General features: G+C 47.0%; 1 protein-coding gene across 5 annotated transcripts in view; it reads right to left on the reverse strand.

Moving 5' to 3' along the window:
* The window catches only part of scn5lab (sodium channel, voltage gated, type V-like, alpha b), a 473,466-nt gene that overhangs the window by 120,424 nt on the left and 325,659 nt on the right, over positions 1–27,383 (reverse strand). The gene's annotated exons all lie outside the window — the stretch shown is intronic.

A 27,383-nucleotide genomic window follows, 5' to 3' on the forward strand; every position in this document is an offset into this window, starting at 1 on the left:
CTGCTTCTTTAATAATGGACCAGTGTCCAATTTTGTTTAATAACGCTCCTGAGAAGCGCCTTGGGGCGTGTTACTACGTTAAAAGTACCTATATAAATGCAAGTTGTTGTTCTGTTGCAGTGCAGACAGGATGCAGGCAACTGTGTTATGGACAAGTTGAAGTTGAAGGAGGCCGGAGCATGTGAAGCTGGCATAGGAGAAATTGAGTCCAGAAGTGATGAAAGTGTGGGTTATCTCGAAAATTGACCTTACCAACGCTCACCTCACTCGCCTTCACCCTTCATAACCTTCAGCGAATCCAGATTTTAAAATCCGATCCTCATCTTATCAGCACTCCAACCTACCTGAGCAACCTTCCTCATTTATATGACCTCAAGTGCCGCTCTGTTCTGGATTAATGCTTGTTTCCGACTCTCTTCACTTCACCGTCATTCACTTCTTATGATCCTGTCCTCTCCCAAAACCACTTTCGCTTTGTTACTCCATCCCTGCTTTTGAAACCCCCATAATTCTGACTCCACTCCCCCTCCCACCCCACCACCACCACCACAGCCATCTCTTTTTTTATTCGTTCCTGGGATGTGGGTGTCGCTGGCAAGGCCAGCATTTATTGCCCATCCCTAACTGCCTTTGAGAAGGTGGTGGTGAGCTGCCTTCTTGAACTGCTGCAGTCCATGTGATGAAAATACTCCCACAGTGCTGTTAGGGAGGGAGTTGCAGGATTTTGACCCAGCGACGATGAAGGAACGGCGATATATTTCCAAGTCATGATAGTGTGTGACTTAAGAACATAAGGACATAAGAAATAGGAGCAGTAGTAGGCCATTTGGCCCGTCGAGCCTGCTCCATCATTCAATAAGATTATGGCTGATCTGATCATGGACTCAGGTCCACTTCCCTGCTCACTCCGCATAACCCTTTACTCCCTTAACGCTCAAAAATCTGTTTATCTCCGCTTTAAATATATTCAATGACCCAGCCTCCACAGCTCTGGGGAAGAGAATTCCATAGATTTATAAACCTCCGAGAGAAGAAATTTCTCCTCATCTCAGTTTTAAATGGTCCCTTATTCTGAGACTATGTCCCCTAGTTTTAGTTTCCCCTATGAGTGGAAATATCCTCTCTGCATCCACCTTATTGAGCCCCCTCATTATCTTACAAGTTTCATGAAGATCACCTCTCATTCTTCTGAACTCCAATGTGTATAGGACCAACCTACTCAACCTTTCCTCATAAGTCAACCTCCTCATCTCCGGAATCAACTTAGTGAACCTTCTCTGAACATCTCCAATGCAAGTATATCTCTCCTTAAATACGGAGACCAAAACTGTACGCAGTACTCTAAGTGTGAACTTACCAATACCCTGTAGAGTTGTAGCAGGACTTCTCTGCTTTTATACTCTATCCCCCTTGCAATAAAGGCCAACATTCCATTTGCCTTCCTGATCACTTGCTGTACCTTTTTTTGTGTTTCATGCACAAGGATCCCCAGGTCCCTCTGTACTGCAGCACTTTGCAATTTTTCTCCATTTAAATTATAATTTGCTTTTCTATTATTTCTGCCAAAGTGGATAACCTCACATTTTGCCACATTATACTCCATCTGCCCACTCACTTAGCCTTGGAGGGGAACTTGCAGGTGATGGTGTTCCCATGCGCCTGCTGCCCTTGTCCTTCTGGGTGGTAGAGCTCGTGGGTTTGGGAGGCGCTACTGAAGAAGTCTTGGCAAGTTGCTGCAGTGCATCTTGTAGATGGTACACATTGCAGCCACGGTACAAGGATTGGGGCAGTGCTGCCAAAGAAAAGCTTCACTGTGTGAAGATTTGTAAGATGATCTTTTATGTAGGTGCTCGTTGTTATTGCTGTAGATGTTATTGATTCTAACGGTTGAAACATTTCTAATGTCACCAATCAGATTGAAAGCAGAACTGGCACAAAAAAAGCAGAGTTCTTTTGAAGGCTGGGAGGCGATAATGATACGATTACAGGTAGGCTATTTAACAGGAACAGCAATCTCCCCTTATGTGAGCCTAGAAATAGCAAGGACATTTTTTCCCATAGTGTTACTGGATAACTGAACTAGAATGTTATCAAAGGCAGTTCAATTACATACTTTAAAACACAATTGGATAAATATATGGCTACGAGTGGGATTTACTGTTTGAAAGTTGTGAAGATCAAGTTCGGGACAGACATGGGGAAGTATTTTGTTACACAAAGGGTAATCAACAGCTGGAGCATGTTGCCATGAGGGCTGGTTGAGGCTACCGTCATGGACATATTTAGGAAGCAGTCAGGTGCTGTAATGAAAGACAGTAGGGTTGGCATTCTAGAAAGACGAGAACTAATAGGTGGAAGGATCTTCTTTGTTATGTATAGGCACAGATGATTAAATGCTCTATGGAATGAGATGGCTGATGTGGTGCCAAGGCCGTGGAAATCTCATCTGTGGGAACGCAACAGGCCAGGAATGAACAATGTACGGCGTACTGTTAGATTTATATCCGAGAATTGCTGGTTACCCTGGGAGTCAAGAGGAAATTCCACAATCTCCTGGGGGCTATGTGGTTGGTTGCTCCCATCCATCAGGATATTGAGTGGATTGGACAGAGTCCATGAGGGGCGAGATTGTGTGTCCACATCTCACTGTGTCTGCTTCTTTGTACCTTACGGGTCTTAGTGTTGTACTGATATTGTACGGATGCATGCATGTCTCGTCTGTGTGTGATTCTCTGTATGATCGTGGCCGCGTGTGATGGTAGCTCTGTGCCTTTGTGTGTACCCGACCATACGTGTCTCTAATTGTGTGCGCGCATATCGCTTTTTGCAATTTTCATATGTGTGGGGGCCTGCCCACACTGCAACATGTGCGCGCACTAGGTCTGTGCAGCAGAGCTGGTCTCCAGTCATCCTGTTTAACCCTTGCCACTGGATAAGACCTAATTCTGTCAAGCCCGTGTGGTGGCTGGTGTGCAACAGTCACCACACGGTAAAAAAATGCATCTTCCACCCTGGAGTTTAGAACTGGAATATCAGGTCCTTCATTGAAACATCTGCAAACTCATCCTTTTTGATGTGGAAGCAAGTTCTCCTCGTTCGAGGGACTGCCTATGATGAAATATAATTATGATGTGTGTGTCTGTGTGTGATTGCGGTTAGTCAGTGTGCACAGTGAGTGGGCCTTTGTGTACAGTTGTGTGTGGACTTTGTATGTTAGAGAGTAAAACTGGTTTCATTGTCAATTGCTGCTGTCAGGTAGCGTGTCCATTAGCACCCCTGCCTCATCTCATCTGCTGCTGAAATCTTCATTCAGCCCTTTCACCCCTCTAGACTTGACTGTTCCAACATTCTCCTGGACGGCCTCTCACCTTCCACCCCCGTAAACTTGACCTCATCCAAAACTCTGCTGCCCAAACTCGCACCAAGTCCCATTCACCCATCGCTCCTGTGCTCGCTGAACGACACTGGCTCCCGGTCCGGTAACATCTCACTGTTAAAATTCTTATCCTTGTGTTCAAATCCCTCTAAGACCTCGCCCCTCTCTATTTCTGTAACCTTCTCCAGCCCTACACCCCTCCGAGAACTTTCTGCTCCCCCAATTCTGGCCTCTTGTGCATCCCCGATTTTCTTCGAACCACCATTGGCGGCTGTGCCTTTTGTTGCCTGGGCCCTGAGCTCTGGAATTCCCTTCCAAACCTCTCCGCCTCTCTGCCTTTCTGCCCTCCTTTAAGACACTGCTTAAAACCTATCTCTTTGACCCCACTTGTCCTAATAGCTCCTACACAGCTCAGTGTCAAATTCTGTTTGATAACCCGCCTATGAAGCGCCTTGGGATGTTTGACTATGTTAAAGGTGCCAAATATATACAAGTTTTGTTGTTGTTAGACTGGAGAAAGTATTCGAACAAGAAGGACAAAATGACCACTGTTTCAGTGACGTTCCTAATTACTCTCTTGCTACTTCAGAAGGGAGTGATTACCATGGAGATATGTGTGCACATTGTCAGCAAAAGTAACCTGAGAACCACACCCAAAAACAGCCGCATCTCTTATAATCGTCGCAGCCCTGCGAGTGCGGGTTTGGAGGCAGGTCCGCTGTCAAAATGTCCCTGATTGATAGCAGGTCAGGATCCCGCTCTGAGCCGACCTCCGTGTGAGTTTCTCAGCTGTCTGGTCGGCGTTCGGATAGCAGACCCAACAGCAAGCGGCAGGATAGGGATTTAACATCATTAAAAGGTACTGAAATGCTAGTGAAGTGGCTTAAAAGCAGACACTTACAATTTTACCAACCTTTTGACGGGTTTCCCATGCCTCAGCGAACACGCCAGGTAAGTGGACTCTCCATTGCTTTGGCTAGTTGACAGCTGCAGAAGTGGTATAAAAGCTACCATTTCACAGCTGTTCACTTTCCGATGTCAGAAGCTGAAGCCTTCAGGATTTGGAAGAGAATTTTGAGCTGTATGCACTTTTGAAGTGTTTGCAGTGACCTCTCTAATCACTGTCACCTCCTTGGAGCAACCTCCCTCACCATTGACAGATCGCTGCTGTCATCTCAACCTCACCTGCCATCTATTCCAGCAGCAGCGGTGCCCTTGAAAAATCTCCCTTTGGTCCTTAGAATCCCACCACGATCAGCCCCAGCACCAACATCACTAAACACACCAGTATCACCACCAACACCAACCTTCTCTGCATTCACCTGATGCTGCACAGTACACAGGGCATCAGCACATTAACACATTATTGCCCGGGAAGCCGGTGATGCTCTCACCATGGCCACATTTACTTCACTTCATGCCGCACATCCTGACTGACTCATGATGGGTCAGGCGGCACTACCCCACACCAGCTCCATAAAGCATTCCTGCAATGTCCAACCCATTCCTTTCACACTCACGACCATTGTAGGGGATACCCTTATATCTCACCATTCACTACAACTCACTGAGCCGCTTCCAAAGGTGCCCACAAATCTGTCCAAGAATGCACAGCCCTGAAAATAGAGATTTCAACGTTTGACAACACATCAACATAAACTTTACATGAACATTGGCTAAAGGACCCAAGTCCCTTGTGTGTTGTTAGTTGGTATGATTGGACAAGGGTGAGTGTGAGGGGTGGCTGGTGAAATGGGGAACTGATGACGTAGATAGACAAAGAGAGAGAGGGGGATGGGTGGAGGCACAAGGTAAGCTGGTGTGAGTAAGGATGTGCAGGGGTAACGTAGGGAAGGTAGAGAGATGGGGATGTGATGAGTGGCACGCAGGATGAGGTTGAGTGATGCTTTGCAGTAACATTTAGTGATCCACTGAGATCATTGAAAGGCTTGCGCCACAGCAGCCTGGTCCTCCTGACCACATCCCTGCTTGCGCCCTCCTGTGCAATGTGCAACCAGGCTGCACATTGCACAGGAGGGACCTCCCTGCGCACTGTGACTCCCTCCATAAGCATCTGGAGGGAGTCATGGGAGAGCCTGAGTGTAGCCGTGCACCTTTGCACAGTGTTTGTCAGTGTTTGCAGCAGCTCAATGCCATAAGACACTGACAGAAGAACTGTCAAACAAAAGATGGGAATGGTCCCTTTAAGGAAACCGGCTGATGTCACGTCATCAGATGACATCATCAGCCCTGCTTCCAGTTAATTGGCTGGGAAACCCGCAGGGCGGGCTTAACCAGCCTCGGCCACGGAAGATTGCTGTTAGAGGGCGGGCTACAGCTGGGAGTGCGTTCCTCACACACCACCGATGCCACTCGCACCTGTTGGCGAAATCGCAGCCACAGTCTCTGATACAGCACACAAATCAAAGACAGGCTTCATGAGAACATAACCACCTTCAACATTCACCCCCTCCACTGCCGGTGCACCGTGGCTGCAGTGTGTACCATCCACAAGATGCACTGCAGCAACTCGCCGAGGCTTCCTCGACAGCACCTCCCAAACCCGCGACCTCTACCACCTAGAAGGACAAGGGCAGCAGGCGCACGGGAACACCATCACCTACAACTCACACACCATCCGGACTTGGAAATATATTGGACGTTCCTTCATCATCGCTGGGTCAAAATCCTGGAACTCCCTCCCTAACAGCACTGTGGGAGGACCTTCACCAAACGGACTGCAGCGGTTCAAGAAGGTGGTTCACCACCACAATTAGCTGGCCACATCCCATAATAACAGCAATTTAAAAAGGCAGCTTTAAAGCTATGCTGCTATACAGTGTCATTGAGAGTGGGTCTCCCAGGGAGGTTACAGTGGCATGATAGAACTCACATAATAGAACTTCACACAGCTGGCAAAGCAAAAATGACACATGCTGAAGTGAGTTGCAAGGTTATTGATTGTATTGTACCTGAATTGCACCAATTACCTTCCCAGCCTGAACTGAAAACTTTCCATTGTCACAAACTTGCGAATTTTCCACCAGAGGGTGAAGAATCAGTGTGATTACAGCAACAGTTTAAAGTAAGAACCCCAAGGTGTTACCATAGCAATGGCATCAGCTCGGTACAGTTAAAGAGGCAGTCACTCTGTGACTCTGCCCAGTAAAGGCATATTGAGACTGAATCATGTACAATCTTCAAAAACCTTAAACGCTTTTATGTTGATTGGGTACTTTTTAAAAGTAGCGTAACTATACTAAATAAACCAGTCTTATATTTCCAACATTTGTTCATAATCCCAAACTGGCCACTCCATTATAACATTTATTTCTCTTGCGAACCATAATGTTCTGATGGTAATTTTGTTCCCGGCAATATTTATTCACCTACACAGTCAAACTTGCTTGTATACAAGTCTGGATTTGGCAGCACTATTCATAGACTGTATCCGGGATTGTTTCCTTAAACAGTACGTTGCGGAACCAACCAGGGAGCAGGCTATCTTAGATCTGATACCTTGACCAGGCCAACATCGGCAGCACTGAAGCACTGACCACACTTGATCAGCTCCGCTGGGCAGGCCACATCGTCTGCATGTCAGACACAAGACTCCCAAAGCAAACGCTCTACTCGGAACTCCTTCACGGCAAGCGAGCCAAAGGTGGGCAGAGGAAACGTTACAAGGACACCCTCAAAGACTTCCTACTAAAGTGCAACATCCCCACCAACACCTGGGAGTCCCGGGCCAAAGACTGCCCTAAGTGGAGGAAGAGCATCTGGGAGGGCGCTGAGCACCTCGAATCTCATTGGCGAGAGCATGCAAAAATCTAGCGCAGGCAGCGGAAAGAGCGTGCGGCAAACCAGGCTCCCTGCCCACCCTTTCCCTCAACGACTATCTGTCCCACCTGTGACAGGGACTGTGGTTCTCGTATTGGACTGTTCAGCCACCTAAGGACTCATTTTTAGAGTGGAAGCAAGTCTTCCTCGATTCCGAGGGACTGCCTATGACTGACTGACTGACTGTGTAATAAGACAGGATTAATAAATGATCTCCTATTAAAGGATCCTCTCGGAATAAGTGACCATAGCATGGTTGAATTTCAAATTCAGTTGGAGGGTGAGAAACTTGGATCTCAAACCAGTGTCCTAAGCTTAAATAAAGAAGACTACAAAGGTATGAAGGCAGAGTTGGCTAAAGTGGACTGGGAAAATAGATTAAAGTGTGGGACGTTTGATGAGCAGTGGCAAACATTTAAGGGGATATTTCATAACTCACAACAAAAATATATTCCAATGAGAAAGACTGTAAGAGAAGGGATAACCATAACCATCCGTGGCTAACTAAGGAAATAAGGGCTGGTATCAAATTGAAAACAAGGGCATCCCAAGTGGCCAAAACTAGAGGGAGGCTAGAGGATTGGGAATTTTTAAAAGCCAGCAAAGAATGACTAAAAAAATAATAGAGGGAAGATAGATTATGAAAGCAAACTAGAACAAAATATAAAAACAGATAGTAAGAATTTCTACAGGTACATAAAAAGGAAAAGAGTGGCTAAAGTAAATGTTAGTCCCTTAGAGGATGAGACTGGGGAATTAATAATGGGGAACAAGGAAGTGGCAAAGACTTTGAGCAAATATTTTGTATCAGTCTTCATGGTAGAAGACACTAAAACATCCCAATAGTGGATAATCAAAGGGCGAAAGGGAGGAACTAAAAACAATCACTATCACTAAAGAAGTAGAACTCAGCAAAATAATGGGATTAAAGACAGACAAGTTCCCTGGACCGAATAGTTTGCATCCTAGGGTCTTAAAAGAAGTGGCTGCAGAGATAGTGGATGCATTGATTGTAATCTACCAAAATTCCCTGATTCTGGGGAGGTCCCGACAGATTGGAAAACCGCAAATGTAACACCCTTATTTAAAAAAAGAGGAAGACAGAAAGCAGGAAACTATAGACCAGTTAGCCTAACATCTGTTGTTGGTAAAATGCTAGTGTCCATTATTAAGGAAGCACTAGCAGGACATTTGGAAAAGCATAATTCAACCAAGCAGAGTCAGCATGGTTTTATGAAAGGAAAATCATGTTTGACAAATTTGCTGGAGTTCTTTGAGGATGTAACGAGCAGGGTGGATAAGGGGGAACCAGTGGATGTGATGTATTTGGATTTCCAGAAGGCATTCGATAAGGTTCCACATAAAAGGTTACTGCACAAAAGTTCACAGGGTTGGGGGTAATACATTATCATGGATAGAGGATTGGCTAACTAACAGTAAACAGAGAGTCGGGAGAAATGGGTCATTTTAGAGTTGACTAGTGGGGTGCTGCAGGGATCAGTGCTGGGTCCTCAACTATTTACAATCTATATTAATGACTTGGATGAAGGGACCGAGTGTAATGTAGCCAAGTTTGCTGATGATACAAAGATGGATGGGAAAGCAAATTGTGAGGAGGACACAAAAAATCTGCAAAGGGATATAGACAGGCTAAGTAAGTGGGCAAATATTTGGCAGATGGAGTATAATGTGGCAAAATGTGATGTTATCCACTGTGGCAGTAAAAATAGAAAAGCAAATTATTATTTAAATGGAGAAAAATTGCAAAGTGCTGCAGTACAGAGGGACCTGGGGGTCCTTGTGTATGAAACACAAAAAGTTAGTATGCAGGTACAGCAAGTAATCAGGAAGGCAAATGGAATGTTGGCTTTTATTGCAAGGGGGATGGATTATAAAAGCAGAGAAGTCCTGCTACAACTGTGCAGGGTATTGGTGAGGCCACACCTAGAGTACTGTGTACAGTTTTGGTCTCCGTATATAAGGAAGGATATACTTGCATTAGAGGCAGTTCAGAGAAGGTTCACTAGGTTAATTCCAGAGATGAGGAGGTATGAAGATAGGTTGAGTAGGTTGGGCCGATACTCATTGCAGTTCAGAAGGATGAGACGTGATCTTATCGAAACATATAAAATAATGAGGGAGCTCGTCAAAGTGGAGGCAGAGAGGATATATCCACTCATAGGGGAAACCAGAACTAGGGGGCATAGTCTCAGAATAAAGGGTCGCCCATTTAAAACTGAGATGAGGAGGAATTTCTTCTCTTAGATGGTCGTAAATCTGTGGAATTCTCTGCAGCAGAGAGCTGTGAAGGCTGGGTCATTGAATATATTTAAGGCGGAGACAGACAGATTCATGAGCGATAAGAGAGTAAAGGGTTATGGGGAACAGGCAGGGAAGTGGAGTTGAGTCTATGATCAGATCAGCTATGATATTGAATGGCAGAGCAAGCTCGAGGGGCCAAATGGCCTATTCCTGCTCCTATTTCTTATGTTCTTATTCATCGCAAAGACTAGAAAATTTGACACCGAGTCGCATAATGAGAAATTAGCGCAGGTGACCAAAAGCTTGGTTAAAGAGATAGGTTTTAAGGAGCATCTTGAAGGAGGAAAGAGAGGTAGAGAGGCGGAGAGGTTTAGGCAGGGTGTTCCAGAGCTTGGGGCCCAGGCAACAAATGGCATGGCCATCAATGGTTGAGCGATTATAATCAAGAAGGCTCAAGAGGTCAGAATTAGAGGAGCGCAGGCATCTCGGGGTGTTGTGGGGCTGGAGGAGATTACAGAGATAGGGAGGGGCAAGGCCATGGGGTGGTTTGAAAAAAAGGAAGAGAATTTTGAAATCAAGGCATTGCTTAACCGGGAGCCAATGTAGGGTGAGCAGGACTTGGTGCGAGTTAGGACACAGGCAGCCGAGTTTTGGATCACCGCTAGTTTACGTCGGGTAGAATGTGGGAGGCCAGCCAGGAGTGTGTTGGAATAGTCAAGTTTAGAGGTGACTAAGGTATGGATGAGGGCTTCAGCAGCAAATGAGCTGAGGCAAAGGCAGAGACTTGGAGCCTTGCCAGACAGGAGGGCGAGTCGCAGAGTTAGCCTCATAGTGTTACAGCCCTAGCTCTGACTTGTACTTCTGTCTAGCAAGGCTCCAAAATTACATGGAATCATAGAAACATTGAAAATAGGTAGAAACATAGAAAATAGGTGCATGAGTAGGCCATTCGGCCCTTCGAGCCTGCACCACTATTCACCTCAGTACCCCTTTCCTGCTTTCTCTCCATATCCCTTGATCCCTTTAGCCGCAAGGGCCATATCTAACTCCCTCTTGAATATATCCAACGAACTGGCATCAACAACTCTCTGCGGTAGAGAATTCCACAGGTTAACAACTCTCTGAGTGAAGAAGTTTCTTCTCATCTCAGTCCTAAATGGCTTACTCCTTATCCTTAGACTGTGACCCCTGGTTCTGGACTTCCCCACTTCGGGAACATTCTTCCTGCATTTAACCTGTCCAGTCCCGTCAGAATTTTATACGTTTCTATAAGATCCCCTCTCATCCTTCTAAACTCCAGTGAATAAAGGCCCAGTCGATCTAGTCTTTCCTCATATGTCAGTCCTGCCATTCCGGGAATCAGTCCGGTGAACCTTCGCTGCACTCTCTCAATAGCAAGAAAATCCTTCCTCAGATTAGGAGACCAAAACTGAACACAATATTCCAGGTGAGGCCTCACCAAGGCCCTGTACAGCTCTTTCCTACAACTCTTTAAAATGAGAGGTCATCATTTCGATTTTTGCGATGTCAACTAGAGATCAGTGCGTTTGTTTTCCTCACTCAACAGTATTTATGAACAGCTTCTCGCACCAAGTGGTTAATGTGGTGTTGATTCACTCTTTTTAAATGAGTTGGATAAATATCTGGTGAAGAATGGAATTGAACATGTTGAAGTACAATGAAGCCTATTTGTGTGTCAGTCGCCTGCGGATAAATCCTATTTGTATGTAAATTTCCTGATTTCCTAACCCGATTGCACCACCTGCCATGCAGTTTTCCTGCTTTGCAAGCGAGTAGTTCACCTGCAGATCCTGTTTGTATGCCAGTAATCCGTTTGCCCTGTGCGTCTCTGCTCCGATCTCTGGGTTGCCCAGCTGCCGAAGCCAACTAATTGTGTCTCGAGCTCAGTGATGCTCCTTCTCCCATTCGCTGGCCATCGAGAGGAAGCAAGAGTTTGCATGAGGAGGAGGCCCATCATTCCAAAGCCTCAGTAAAATTGCCAAAGCATCATCATCATCATAGCTTGTCCCTCGAAATCGAGGAAGACTTGCTTCCACGCTAAAAGTGAGTTCTCAGGTGACTATACAGTCCAAAATGGGAACTACAGTCTCTGCCACAGGTGGGACAGACAGTGGTTGAAGGAAAGGGTGGGTGGGGAGTCTAGTTTGCTGCACGCTGCCTGCGCTTGTTTTCTGCATGCTCTCGGCGACGAGACTCGAGGTGCTCAGTGCCCTCCCGGATGCACTTCCTTCACTTAGGGCGGTCTTTGGCCAGGGACTCCCAGGTGTCGGTGGGTATGCTGCATTTTATCAGGGAGGCTTTGAGGGTGTCCTTGAAACGTTTCTTCTGCCCACCTGGGGCTCGCTTACCGTGTAGGAGTTCTGAGTAGAGTGCTTGCTTTGGGAGTCTTGTGTCGGACATGCGAACGATGTGGTCCGCCTAACGGAGCTGGTTGAGTGTAGTCAGTGCTTCGATGCTGGGGATGTTCACATTGATGGATCATAAGAACATAAGAACATAAGAATTAGGAACAGGAGTAGGCCATCTAGCCCCTCGAGCCTGCTCCGCCATTCAACAAGATCATGGCTGATCTGGCCGTGGACTCAGCTCCACTTACCCGCCCGCTCCCCTTATTGGTTAAAAATCTATGTATCTGTGATTTAACAATACAGATCCTTTAATATACTTGGCTCAGTGTGAAGCACTCTCGCCTCTCAAGACGAGAGTTCAAGCCCCACCACAGAGAATTTTCAATTGACTCCTGTGGGAGACAGTTTCATATTTTCACTGTCCTTTGTGTGAAGAAGTGTTTCCTGACATCATCCCTGAACGGCCTCGCTCTAATTCTAAGATGTTGCCCCCTTGTTGAAAAATAATGTGCAAAAGATAAACAGCAGTACATTATATTATATCGGCATGGTCTTTGTACTAAAATGATTTACCCATTTCTATTTACAGAATTACGAACAGCTGTCTGCAGAGCTCTGCGAGGCCTCATCTGTCCAAGGAAGTTCTCCAGGGTGGGCCTTTGGATCTGGGTCTTCCTCAGCCACAGGGGATCTGCTTTATCCCCAAAGTATTAAGGGACAGTATTAAGAACATAAGAACATAATAATTAGGAGCAGGAGTAGGCCATTTGGTCCCTCGAGCCTGATCCGCCATTTAATGACTGATCTTCTACCACAACACCTGCACTGTCCCCATATCCCTTGATTCCCTTAATATTCAAAAATCTGTCGATCTCAGTATTGAATATACTCAAAGACTGAGCCTCCACAGCCCTCTGGGGTAGAGAATTCCAAAGATTCACTAGCCTCTGAGTGAAGAAGTTCCTCCTCATCTCAGTCTTAAATGGCCGACCCCTTATTCTGAGACTGTGACCCCTGGTTCTGGACTCAACACCCTCCCTACATCTACCCTGTCAAGCCCTGTAAGAATTTTGTATGTTTCAATGACATCACCTCTCATTCTTCTAAACTCTAGAGAATGTTGGCCTAGTCTACTCAATCTCAATTCCGAGGCCCCAAAGGAGCTCTGCGATGCGACAAGCTCAAGCAACACGGAGGAGAGATGCTGGTTACCAGTATGGTGAGTGTCACACGGCAAGCGAGCCCCAGGTGGGCAGAGGAAACATTTCAAGGGCACCCTCAAAACCTCCTTGATAAAGTGCAACATTCCCACCGACACCTGGGAGTCCCTGGCCCAAGACCGCCCTAAGTGCAGGAAGAGCATCCAGGAGGGCGCTGAGCACCTCGAGTCTCGTCGCCGAGAGCATGCAGAAAACAAGCGCAGGCAGCGGGAAGACTGTGCGGCAAACCAGACTCCCTACCCACCCCTTTCCTTCAACCACTGTCTGTCCTACCTGAGACAGAGACTGTAATTCCCGTATTGGACTGTACAGTCACCTGAGAACTCACTTTTAAAGTGGAAGTAAGTCTTCCTCGATTTCGAGGGACTGCCTGTGATGATGATGATGATGATGAGTGTCAGTCAGAGAGCCAAGGTGATCTACCAACTGTGCCTACACAAATTATTGGCCGTAGTGGTGGCCATCTTGCGTTGACAGGATGCAGGCTGGCAGGAATTTATCGATAGACTGCTTCAGTAGCAGAATATCATATTCTGTGCGATGCGGAATGGTGGCTGTCATGTTAAGAATGGCCAGCACCTGTGTCATTGTGACTAATTAATGCCTCTTCTAGTCTGCAGTCGCAGTCACGACCCACGTTTGTGGTACGCCTAGAGAGCCCTGCGTACACTATGGCCTTCCCTCCCTCTGTGGCACAGGTAGAGGCTGTACCCCCTCCTGTTGCCCACGGCCAAGTTGGGTGGACAGTGGGAGAGAGAGAACAGCGAAGAGGGGTGATGATGGGTGGCGAGTGGGAGAGACAGAACTGAGAGGGGGCGTGATGGTAGATGAAGTGGGAGGGACAGAGTTGTGCAGCGAACCGATGGTAGATAAGAAAGAATGCATTTATATTGAATTTTATCCCAAAATGGCAGTACGTGCTTCACTACCAATGAATTATATTTGAAGTTTTTCTTTTACTTTGTGGCAGGCCCATCCCGCGTTGTCCTGTGGGCATTAAAAGGTTAAGTACAATGTGTGGGATAAGAGTCATATATAGTTCAGCCCACATAGGGCTGGTAAGTTCCCTTCCCTTAAAAGACATCAGTGAACTAGTGGCATTGTTCCAACAATCCAGCAGCTTTCATGGTCATTTCATCTGGACCCCAACCACAAATTATCAGAATTATGGAACTAAATTTCATTGGTCGGATTTGAACTTATGATCACTGGGTGCAGCACCATAACCATTAGGCTGCCATACCCTTGAGCACTGCTTGTATTGTTATGCAGGTAGCCAATATGGGTGCAGCGTAGATTTACCAGAATGATACCAGGGATAAAAGGGTTACATTATGAGGACAGGTTGCATGGACTAGGCATGTATTTCCTTGAGTACATAAGATTAAGAGGTGATCTAGTTGAGATGTTTAAGATGATTAAGGGATTTGATAGAGATAAACCATTTCCTCTGGTGCAGGAGTCCAGAACAAGGGGGCATAACCTTAAAATTAGAGCTAGGAAGTTCAGGGGTGATATCTGAAAGCGTTTCTTCACTCAAAGGGCAGTGGGAAACTGGAACTTTCTCCCCCCAAAAAGCTGGGGGGGTCAATTTAAAATGTCAAAGCTGAAATTGCCAAATTTTTGTTCGGCAAGAGTATTAAGGGTAACAAAACGAAGGTGGGTAGATAGGATTTAAGATACAGATCAGCCACAATTTAATTGAATGGCGAACAGTTCAAGGGACTGAATGGCCTACTCCTGTTCCTATGTAGCAAGGCCCCACAAACAGTAAATGCAATGAATGGCCAGCTAATAGGTCTTCATTTATTGATTGGTTGGTTGAGGCAAGAGGGTGCTGGTCTCATTTGAATAGTGGGATAGAATCATTTTTAATAATCACCTCAACAGGTAGATGGTTTAATGTATGCACCCTAGAGCTGTTGGGTTGTGAGTGGTTTGGCCAGTCACGTGATGTTCACAAGACTCAATAAAACCCCAGCCAGTTGGGTTCAGGGGATCCACGATGAGGCAGGTGGTTGTGAGCCTGGTGGATGAACTGGTAACGTGTAATGTGATTGTTAAACTTTTGCTAATAAACCAACTAGTTCTTAAAAGCAATGTGTTGCTATGAATTCTTAAGCAAAGAACCCACGAAGCAAATACATTACAGATGGGGCCTTTGTATAACGTCTCATTGGAAAGATTGCAATTCCAGTAGAGCACTGCCTGGAACTATCAGTCTAGGTTCTAAGCATAATTTCAGGAGTGGGGTTAAAACTCACAAGTAAAAGTATGACCAACTGAGTCAAACTTATACTTGAGTAAAGAGGAGTGATAGAAAAACAGAAAATGCTGGAAATACTCATGGGTCAGGCAGCATCTGTGGAGAGGAAGCAGAGTTAATGTTTCTTCATCAGAACTGGAGAGTGTTCGGAAAGAACAGATTCTTAACAAGCACTGAAAGGGGGAGGGGAAGAAAGAACAAAAGGGAAGGTCTGTGATAGGGTGGAAGGCAGGAGAGATTAGAGAGACAAAAAGGATGTTGGGCCGAATTGAAATGGCATGTCAGCAGTTAGAAAAACATTAGTCAAGATAGGGTGTGAATGGCGGGATAATGACCAGCTGCCATTAGAGACAAGGAGAAAAAAGAAAGAAACAGACTCTGGGAGGGGGGTGTGGGGGGAGGGAGTCAAAGATTGGCAGCGATTGATGTTATGTATTTAACCCCTTGTAACCTGTATAATACCTGACCACCAGAGTGCCACCTATTGGAGTGCCAAGGGGTCCCAGCATCCCTTGGGAGCACAATATATAATCAGGCCACCCACGAGGTACCTGCACTCTGGAGTCTTATTAAAGGAGCTAAGGTCACACTTGCTCATTGTGCACAGTACTCATTTTCATCCTTTATTATGAGTGTACCAGTTACGTTCTGAAATTTTTGAACTCGGTGTTGAGTCCAGAAGGCTGTAAAGTGCCTAAACGAAAGATGAGGTGCTGTTCCTCGAGCTTGCGTTGAGCTTCGTTGGAACAGTGTAGGAGGCCGAGGACGGAGAGGTCAGAGTGGGATTGGAGCGGAGAATTAAAGTGACAGGCGACCGGAAGCTCGGGGGTCACAGAGGAGGCGATGACGGATGAGGAGTGGGTTACAGAGCAAAGGCGGTATGTGGGGATCAGGAGACAGAGCTACAAAAAGCAATCACGGTGCGTGGGGAGGGAGGGACACAGCCGTGAACGGCTGCCATGACAGTATTCTTCCTCTCGTCCTCCCCCCCCCTCCCCCCCCCGGACTTACACTTCACGGTTTCGGGTGGAGTGAGGCAGGTCTGTGGATCGTCACCCTGTGGGGTTTTGCTTGAATTCCCCGACGGGGGGAACATTGCGGGCCCGACTGTCAGGAGAGCAGACGGGTTGGGTGGAGTCCGCGATAGCATCGGCCACACAAAGTGCGCGGCAGGAGTGGGCTCGTTGCACTGACACAAAAGCAAAACTCTGCGGATGCTGCAAATCTGAAATAAAGACAGAAGAATCTGGACATCTCAGCGGGTCAGGCAGCACCTGTGGCGAGAGAGATCGAGTCAACGTTTTGGGTCTGTGACCCTTTGTCAGAACTGGAAGAGTTTTGCGATGTACTGCACTGCACTCTTTCATGTGTTGAAAACTAAGGGGCAGTCACGTGTGGAAATCAATACTGTGGATCGGGATAGTGTTAATCTGACTTCATGGACACAGATAGTCGGCTAGCCAACGTTAATTGGGAATTTGACGAAGAGTCAAGGAAAGGGCAGGGACAGGAAGGCATCACATTATCACCGAAAGCCTCCTCTCATTTTGTGCGTGACTTTGAACCTATTCACTGCTCCCAGGGTGGCAGCATTTGCGCCGTTTAATGAGTCACATTATCAAACGCAAGTCCCTGCCAACAAGTGGCCAAGGCTGAGCCAAAGAAGGTGCTTGTTCTTCCGTGGGTTATCAAAGGAAGCAACTTTCCCTTTTAAGGTGGCCCACCAGCCTCAAATAACGTGACATCAAACATTTGCTGGTGTGAGGCTGTGTTACTAAAAATACTGCACTTTACTGTTTGTTTTCTTTAAACTTTTGATCCCAGCTCTCCTGTTCCCTCAGTGAACCTCCGCTAAAAACGTTCAGACCCCTCGCCGCAGAACATCTGGGTTTAGGACCCTGCTGAATACTCAGGAACGCCATGAAAGGCTATTTTGTTCTTTGTGAAAGCGGTATTTTTACACTGAAGTCACCACGAGATAATGTCCGGAAGTGACGGCAAGTGGTTGTACTGCATTACCTATTCGTTTCTGTAACCTTTCAAATGATGCAGCCTGCACTTCTTCAAAAGGAGAAACACTCAATGATTAAAATGTTTGCGAAAGAATCATTGGGCTGTGTAGGTCAGGTACATACCTACCCAAATAGATTAAAAAGATTTCCGTTGACGTTTTTCCAATAAGTACTGTTTTAAAACCAAAAGTTTGCATCACCTAATCACTACTCCTATATCGACATTGTGTTTTCTCCTACCCTTTTCAATGTGGGAAACACGCCAGCCAATTATGCGCACAGCAAGCTCCCACAAACAGCAATATGATAATGACCAGATAATCTGTTTTCTTTTTAAAGTGCAGGTTGAGGGAAAAATGCTGGCTGAAAACACTTTGCCTGCTCTTCTTCAAAATAGTGCCTATTCTTGTTTGCAAATACCTCCATGGCCTCGCCCCTCCCTATCTCTGTAATCTCCTCTAGCCCTACAAACCTCTGAGATATCTGTGCTCCTCTAATTCTGGCCTCTTGATCATTCCCTGATTTTCATCGCTCCACCATTGGCGGCCGTGCCTTCAGCTGCCTGGGTCCCCAGTTCTGGAATTCCTTCCCTAAACCTCTCCCTTTCTCTCCTCCTTTAAGACACTCCTTAAAACCTATCTCTTTGACCAAGCGTTTGGTCATCTGCCCTAATATCTCCTTATGTGGCTTGGTGTCAGATTTTGTTTGATAACGTCGCTGTGAAGCGCTCTGGGAAATTTAACCACGCCAAAGGTGCTATATAAATACAAGTTGATGTTGTTGTTGTTGTTGTAGTGTGATGGGATCTTTATGCCCACCAGACAGGGCCTTGGTTTAACGACAGTGCAGCACTTCCTTCATTAGAGAGGCTATTTATTTTTGCTGGCCAAACTCCTGCTGAATAGATACTGGTATAAGTAGGATGGTTTAAAGAAGCCCTAGCCCCGGCAGCAAGGTTAGGCCCGACAGTGGCGTTGCCATGGCGAGGTACTGTGAGGGTGGTGGGTGGCAGAGTGAGTGAGTGATTGAGGCCACGGGTAAAGCAACAGAGGCTTTGGTGCCTGTGCTACTGGGATGCCGCAGAAATGCCATTTTGAATTCAATCGCTCGACGGTATATATCCAACGAACTGGACTCAACAACTTTCTGTGGTAGAGAATTCCACAGGTTCACCACTCTCTGGGTGAAAAAGTTTCTCCTCATCTCAGTCCTAAATGGCTTACCCCTTATCCTTAGACTGTGACCCCTGGTTCTGGACTTCCCCAACATCGGGAACATTCTTCCTGCATCTAACTTGTCCAGTCCCGTCATAATTTTATATGTTTCTATGAGATCCCCTCTCATTCTTCTAAATTTCAGTGAGTCTAAGCCTAGTCGATCCAATCTTTCTTCATATGTCAGTCCTGCCATCCCGGGAATCAGTCTGGTGAACCTTCGCTGCACTCCCTCAATAGCAAGCACGTCCTTCCTCAGATTAGGAGTCGAGGAAGAGTTGCTTCCACTCTTAACATGATTCCTTAGGTGGACAGTCCAATACGAGAACCACAGTTCCTGTCACAGGTGGGGCAGATAGTCATTGAGGGAAAGGGTGGGTGGGACAGTTTTGCCGCATGCTCCTTCCGCTGCCTGTGCTTGATTTCTGCATGCTCTCGGCGATGAGACTTGAGGTGCTCAGCGCCCTCCCGGATGTACTTCCTCCACTTAGGGCGACCTTTGGCCAGGGACTCCCAGGTGTCAGTGGGAGACACGAGACTCCCAAAGCAAACAAAGCAAGCGCTCTACTCGGAACTCCTTCATGGCAAACGAGCCAAAGGTGGGCAGAGGTAACGTTACAAGGACACCCTCAAAGCTATCCCTGATAAAGTGCAACATCCCCACCGACACCTGGGAGTCCCTGGCCAAAGACCGCATCAGGAATGATGTAATTAAATGGCAGAACAGGCTCGAGGGGCTGAAAGGGAATAAGGGGTTATGGGGAGCGGACAGGGAAGTGGAGCTGAGTCCATGATCGGGTCAGCCATGATTTTATTAAATGGCGGAGCAGGCTCGAGGGGCCATATGGCCTACTCCTGTTCCTAGTTCTTATGTTCTTATGTAAAGGCCTGCTCCTGATCCTATGTGGGGTCAGTAGTCGAGCACAAGTGGTAAAAGATTTGCACTGCTGCACATTGCTCCCAGAGACTGACAATCTTCACCAACAATGCAGCTGCGGCTGTGAACTGGAGCCAACTCACTGAGCTGAGCGCCCCTACGTACACTGACAGCACCACAACAATTGTAAGGGTGGCAGGTTTCCGTCACTAAACGACATTACTGAACCAATTGGGTCGACACGATAATCCTGGTGTCAGCCCACAAATTGACTCATTTCCTGAATGTGATCTCACCAATGGCCACGAGGGGATACATAGAAACAGAGAAACATAGAAACATAGAAAATAGGTGCAGGAGAAGGCCATTCGGCCCTTATGATCATGGCTGATCATGCAACTTCAGTAACCCCATTCCTGCTTTCTCTCCATACCCCTTGATCCCTTTAGCCGTAAGGGCCACATCTAACTCCATTTCGAATATATCTAACGAACTGGCCTCCACAACTTTCTGTGGTAGAGAATTCCACAAGTTCACAAACTCAATCTGAGCAGCGCGCCCTCCCCCATCAAAACTGTATTTATATAGCACCTATGATGTAGTAACACGTACCAAGGTGCTTCACAGCAGCATTATCAAGCAAAATTTGGCATCGAGCCACACAATGAGCCTTTAGATCAGGTGACCAAAAGCTTAGTCAAAGAGGTAGGTTTTAAGGAGCATCTTAAAGGAGGAAAGAGAGATGGCGAGGCGGAGAGGTTTAGGGAGGGAGTTCCAGAGCTTAGGGCCCAGGCAGCTAAATGGTGGGACAGGCTCAAAGGGCTGACTGGCCTACTCCTGTTCCTATCTTCCTAACTCATGGATTCAACCAAACTGCCCTATCTGTGGTATGAAAGTCAGCTCACTTTGTATCTGTCCGATGTCTTCTAATCATTACGCTCCACCAAACACTGGAGACAAAAATCACCTTTCCACAGTTTTCAAATGATCAATAATTATCTTTCTTAAATACAACTGAAGTCGAGAGTGACGAGCAGGGTACTTCACAGAGCGCTGTGTGAACTGCTTTATGTGGTTTGATATGACGCCACTTTCGTTGAGGCTGGCTCAAGAGCTACCAGCAGAGTGGGTGTGGTACTGGGTGAGACACCTGGAGGTTTGCCAGTTCAAATCCCACCAATGGTAAACTACGAAATTAAATGTGTAGTTTGGATCAGGACAATCACCACAAAACTGGCTGGATTATCACAAAAACACAACTGGTTTGTTACACGTTCCGAGAACAAACATTTGTAAACCAAGCAGTGTAACATATATATATAAATGCAACGGTTTTAATGCTATTCCAGCAGCATTGATGACACCTCAAGAGATGTCCCCCTGCCCTTCAACATAGGCACAATGCCAGCACTTGTGTGTCAGTCATAGCTCAGTGATAAAACTCACGACTCAGAGTCGGAGGTTTCAAGCCCCACTCCAGAGGCTCGAGCACAAAATACAGGCTGACACCCCACTGCAGTGCTGAGGGAGCGCCGCACTGTCTTTCGGATGAGTCGGAGGCCTCATCTGCCCTCTCAGGTAGACATTAAAGGTCCCGCCCCACTATTTCGATGAGGAGCAGGGGCGTTCTCCCCGGTGTCCTGGCCAATATTTATCCCTTAACCAAAGTAACTAAAAACAGATCATCTGGCCATTATCATTGTTGTTTGCGGGAGCTTGCTGGGTGCAAATTGGCTGCCTGCATTACAACAGTGACTGCACTTCAAAAAGTATCTCATTGGCTGCAGAGCGCTTTGGGCCGTCCTGAGGTTGTGAAAGGCGCTATATAAATACAAGTTCTTTCTAGCCTCAGGCGGACTGAGCGCTCAGCTCACTTGTACATCCGGCCTACAAATACTAATCTCGCAATCACAATTTTTAAGCAACTGTGCTTCTACAATACCAGTTTCCCATTGTCACCGGTGCTCTGAAATCAGTTCAGTGGGCCACACTGCGTTATACACTCATTCGGACTGCTAATAAACCAGAGCAGACTGACAAAGATCAATTGGAGTTTGCAACAATTCTGCAGCTCCCTACCCGATGACAGACCCCACCTTGCGGACTGATTCACTCCAGTCTGGATGCAATCGTGGTTACCCAATCGAAACAGCGATGCTTCCGGAAATGTCACCAAATGCTCTTACTCCCACTGATTTTAAGGAAATGCCTATAAATGCCCGTCGTTAAAGAGCCAGAGATGTAGGCCACTTATTCACCATGATGCATGGAGGGAGCAGTGTGCGGCGGCCCGGCCGGGAAATAGGCGCGGTCTCGGCCTGCAAGACCATCAGCAGGCCGGGGCCATTGGAGGGAGCAACGTGCGGCGGCATACCACTGTAGGGAGGGCGACGGCTGGGAAGTCAGGTTGCTGACTGCAGTGCGGGCAGGCACAGCAGGAGGGGCGAAGGAGGGGCAAGAATCTGTAGAGGGAAGTGACGGGGGCCCAGGAGAGGCGTGAGTTCGGGGCCCAGAAGAGGCGAGGGCCCAGGGGCAGCACGGGCCAGCCCACACTACGATGTGTGTGCGCACTAGGTCCGTGCAGCAGAGCAGGTCTCCAGTCGTCTTGGGTAATCCTTGCCACTGGACCAAGACCTGGCTCTGTCAAGCCCGTGTAGTGGCTGGTGTGCAACGGTCACCACACGTTAAAAAAATCCACGCACAGGCATCTTCCACCCTTCAATATATTGTTCAGGATCTGGAATATTAGGTCCTTCATTGAAACACCTGTGAACTCATCCATTTTTGGCATGGAAGCAGGTCATCCTCGATATGTTTCTATAGTTGTTGAGGTCAATTCACTAAATATATTCAAAAAGGAGTTAGATGTAGTCCTTACTACTAGGGGGATCAAGGGGTATGGCGACAAATCAGGAATGGTGTACTGAAGTTGCATGTTCAGCTATGAACTCATTGAATGGCGGTGCAGGCTCGAAGGGCCGAATGGCCTACTCCTGCACCTATTTTCTATGTTTCTATGATACGATGATGATGATGCACATAAGCTTCCCACAAAACCTTCACTAAAGCTGTGCTTATTTCTTTCAGTTCAGAGGGAAAGGGCCGAGAAAGATTCTCACCGCTGATACTGCACCGGTTAAAATTGTGATTTTCCCAGGCAGTTATTTTCAACAGGAGCTGCGGGTGATTAAAAACAAAATCCCGGACTGGGCGTTGGCGGAGAATCCAGAGGGATTAGGCGATGGCGGGGGCCGGGACTGCCTGCGTAGACCGAATCGGGACCTCTCGGGGGGGTGGGCAGGGGGAAACGCCAGGCTGGAGCAACTGTGAGCATGAAAGACAGGCTGGATTATACAGTCGGAGCCCACTCGTTCTGGGAAAAGAGGCATCTCTGCGGGGGCAGAGGCACGTGGGCTGCCAGCGTCTGTTCACAGGGACATATGCTCACAAGGAGCCTGCTGCTCGCGGGTCACCGCCGAATGAAGCTGAATTCATTCATTTCCCTCACAGCCTTACGACACCATCCCCGTTACTTCCGTCGGCATGAATGAACATGGTAATTACCAAACATCTGCGATTGTTGTGCAAGTAGCTGCTTGGTGATTTATCTAAACTAGTTGGAATCCACACACAATACGCTTTAATTTTGTTGTGACATAAGAACATAATGCCAAGAATGATAACGAGCGGCTGTTTAATCCCTCCGGGCAGCTCAGTGAGTTCGCCCAGTGTGTCGTTCGCGCAGGAAGGCCTCAGGTCCTCGAGCCCCTGTTCTGAGTCGGGATAAGAACGTAAGAAATAGGAACAGAAGGAGGCCATACGTCCCCTCGAGCCTGCTCCGCCATTTAATGAGATCATGTCTGCGCTCCTCTAATTCTCTCCTCTTGAGCATCCCTGGTTATAATCACTCAACCATCGGTGGCCGTGCCTTCAGCTGCCCAAGCTCTGGAACTCCCTGCCAAAACCTCTCCGCCTCTCTACCTCTCTTTCCTCCTTCAAGACGCTCCTTAAAACCTACCTCTTTGACCAAGCTTTTGGTCACCTGCGCTGATTTCTCCTTATGCGGCTCGGTGTCAAATTTTTATCCCATACTACTCCTGTGAAGCACCTTGGGACGTTTCTCTACATTAAAGGCGCTATATAAATACAAGTTGTTGTTGTTGATCATCGACCTCAACTCCACTTTCCCGCCCGATCTCCATATCCCTTGTTTGCCCGAGATCGAAAAATCTGTCTATCTCTTTCTTGAATATACTCAGAGACTCAGCATCCACAGCCCTCTGGGGCAGAGAATTCCAAAGATTCACAACCCTCCGAGTGAAGAACTTCCTCCTCATCTCTGTCTTAAACGGCCGACCCTTTATCCTGAGACTGTGACCCCTGGTTCGAGACTCTCCAGCCAGGGGAAACAACCTCTCAGCATCTACCCTGTCAGTACCCCTCGGAATCTTGTATCACATTCACGTCGCAATGCTCTGCCTTGCCGCAATGAAGTCGCTTGAGACTGAAATATGCTTCAAATATATTTTGGAAAAGGTTATATAGATATATATATATAGTTCTGGCTTTTGTGCTTGTTGCCGGTGCTATTTTCGCCCCGGAGGGGCAGCAGTAGCGGCAGTAAGCTCTTACGGGCCGACGGCCTGCTTCCAGCGCCCCGCTGGGGTTCTCGCGGCCGGCTTCGGCGAGGGGGTGGGCGCGGAGGAGTACCGGAAGAGGCGAGCCGGTGTGCAACGCCGCTGATTGCGACACCAGCTCGATTTCTGGCTGCCGCCCGCTCCGCAGCACGCTGTAGAGCGCCCCCTGCTGAGACCGCCTGAGACTGCGGGCGGTGCGAGCTGTAGCGGCCGCAATGAGGTAAGTAATGTCCACCTCGGGTAAGTGCGATTGGTTTTTTATTGCGATTAATGTTGCGGTGTTGCGTGAGGTATGTATTGGGAATGTTTCTGGTGGGGGTTTTTTTTCCAGGTTTTTTTCTCCCCCAGACCTCTCCGAGGCCGGATGTTTAGCTCGGGATTTTCCCATGCTCAGCCGGCCTAGCGCCCTAAGAGAGGTGTACAACTGCTCCCTTAGCGCTCCGCCTCACACTCAGGGCCCAGCTGATGAATTTTGCTGACTGAGGCGCAAACTGTTCCCGGGTGCAAACTTTACCGCCCCGCCACCATTACCGCCCCGAAATGAGCGGAACCGAAAATCCAGTCCAAATGTTCCCTTTTGCCCTCAGTCCTTTTGGATCGTGAATTGCTGTCCCCGCGTCCCTTTCTTTTTGCTTTTCTACTTCGTGCGGCGTGAACGTCAGCAGCACATGGTCCCATTGATAAAAGTCTCGCAGGATCATGTCGGATTTTTAGGCAGAGCAAATCAATTCTATTCCCATACTCGCCGGTTACAGTTCCTGCAATTCCTTTATATCAAGCATAATCCTTATAAAATGAATTCTTGTTTACTGCGATAACATTACATTATATCGAGACTGACCCAGCAGTACAACCTGAAGCTTCGACAAAATGGTGAGAGCAGCATCTCCGTGGTCAGTCATTATTTCAGCCTGAGACTGTTACAGTCTCGCTATAGGTTTAAAGGTCAAATCAAAGACCATCGAAAATAATAATAACTTTGATTTATATAGCGCCTTTAACGTAGTAAAACGTCCCAAGGCGCTTAAAAATCCAATCCAAACAGTCTCTTTTGGTTGCAGGCGTGATAGGAGTGAGATTTTAAATCCTGTTGCATCTCCAACTTTTTCCAGTTCTGACAAGGGTCATCGACCTGAAATGTGAACTCTGTTCTCCCGCCACAGATGCTGCCTGACCTGCCGAGTATATCCAACGTTTTCTGTTTTTATTTATGATAGGAATGAGAGTTTTCCTTCTGAATTCTGTTATCTTCATGTGACACGTAAAAACTCATGTAAATGAGGCTCGAGGCCCAGTATCAAGGGGGCTTCAGGCCTGGTGTTGCCAGATCTCCAGGATTGGCCTGTAGTCTCCAGGAATTGAAGATTAATCTGCAGGACACAGCTATGAGCAAAAACCCAGGAAAATCACACAAAAAAAAATGCCTTTTTTTTTCATTTGCTTTGAACACTTCTATCTTTTAGTTATAAAACTATTGGAGATGGGACAACGACTATTTGACTAACAGTCGAGAATCATCCAATCGGGTAATGAAGAGCAGGAATACGTCCAACCAGAGATAGCCACCCTACTCGGGCCTATCCATTGGAATTGTTACCTATGGCCAGTTAGCCGGCCAATTTCAAGAGGCATAGTCTTCGTTTTCAGTGAAGAGGCTAACAACGATGGGTGGGAAAGCAAATTGTGAGGAGGACACAAGATCTGCAAAGGGATATAGACAGGCTAAGTGAGTGGGCCAAAATTTGGCAGATGGAATATAATGTAGGAAAATGTGAGATTATCCACTTCGACAGAAAAAAATAAAAAAACAAGTTATAATTTAAATGGAGAAAAATTGCAAAGTGCTGCAGTGCAGAGGGACCTGGGGGTCCTTGTGCATGAAACACAAAAAGTTAGTATGCAGGTACAGCAAGTAATCAAGAAGGCAAATGGAATGTTGGCCTTTATTGCAAGGGGGATAGAGTATAAAAGGAGAGAAGTCCTGCAACAACTGTACAGGGTATTGATGAGGCCACACCTAGAGTACTGCATACAGTTTTGGTCTCCTTATTTAAGGAAGGACATATGTGCATTAGAGGCTGTTCAGAGAAGGTTCACTAGGTTGATTCCGGAGATGAGGGGGTTGACTTATGAAGATAGGTTGAGTAGGTTGGGCCTCTACTCATTGGAGTTCAGAAGAATGAGAGGTGATCTTATCGAAACATATAAGATAAAGAGGGGGCCGACAAGGTGGATGCAGAGAGGATATTTCCACATAGGGGAAACTAAAACTAGGTGGACTAGGGTCTCAGAGTAAGGGGCCGCCCATTTAAAACTGAGATGAGGAGAAATTTCTTCTCTCAGAGGGTTGTAAATCTGTGGAATTCTCTGCCCCAGAGAGCTGTGGAGACTGGGTCATTGAATATATTTCAGGTGGAGATAGACAGATTTTTGAGCGATTAGGGAGTAAAGGGTTATGGGAAATGGGCAGGAAAGTGGAGCTGAGTCCATGATCAGATCAGCCATGATCTTATTGAATGGTGGAGCAGGCTCGAGAGGTCACATGGCCTACTCCTGCTCCTATTTCTTATGTTCTTAAAGGTGACATGACAGTAGAAGAAGTCAAGGAAGAGGTTATGATGGAAAGAAAGGAGATAACTAGACAAACTAGACTCTGAATTCTGGGTTGACATCCAGTGGGAACCTCGGGTCCAGTGAGTGTGGTGGCTCCTGGCCCCCCTCATAATGTGGCTGTGGGTGTCCATAAAACTATCCTGCATAAAGGACTAACTATCCAATCCGCTGGAATAATGATGGTTAAGGCCATGGAAGGAGTGTTCTTGTCAAACAACAACTTGTATTTATACAGCGCCTTTAACATGGTAAAACGTCCCAAGGTGCTTCATAGGAGTGTGATCAAACACAAATTAACACTAAGCTACGTAAGGAGATATTAGGGCAGGTGACCAAAAACTTGCTCAAAGAGGTAGATTTTAAGGAGCGTCTTAAAGGAGAGAGAGGTAGAGAGGCGGAGAGGTTTAAGGCCCAAACAGCTGAAGGCACAGCCAGCCAATAGAGCAGCGATGAAAATCGGGGATGGGCAAGAGGCCAGAATTGGAGAAGCGCAGGGATCTCGGGGGGTTGTGGGGCTGGAGGAGGTTACAGAGATAGGGAGGGGCGAGGCCATGGAGGGTTTTGAAAACAAGGATGAGAATTTTAAAATTGAGACATTACTAAGACCGGGAGCCAATGTAGCTCAGCGAGCACAGGGGTGATGGGTGAACGGGACTAGTTTTGAATGAGCTCACGTTTATGGAGGTTAGAAGATAGG

The sequence above is a fragment of the Pristiophorus japonicus genome, chromosome 5 (genome assembly GCF_044704955.1).
Source record: "Pristiophorus japonicus isolate sPriJap1 chromosome 5, sPriJap1.hap1, whole genome shotgun sequence".
Lineage (NCBI taxonomy): Eukaryota > Metazoa > Chordata > Chondrichthyes > Pristiophoridae > Pristiophorus > Pristiophorus japonicus.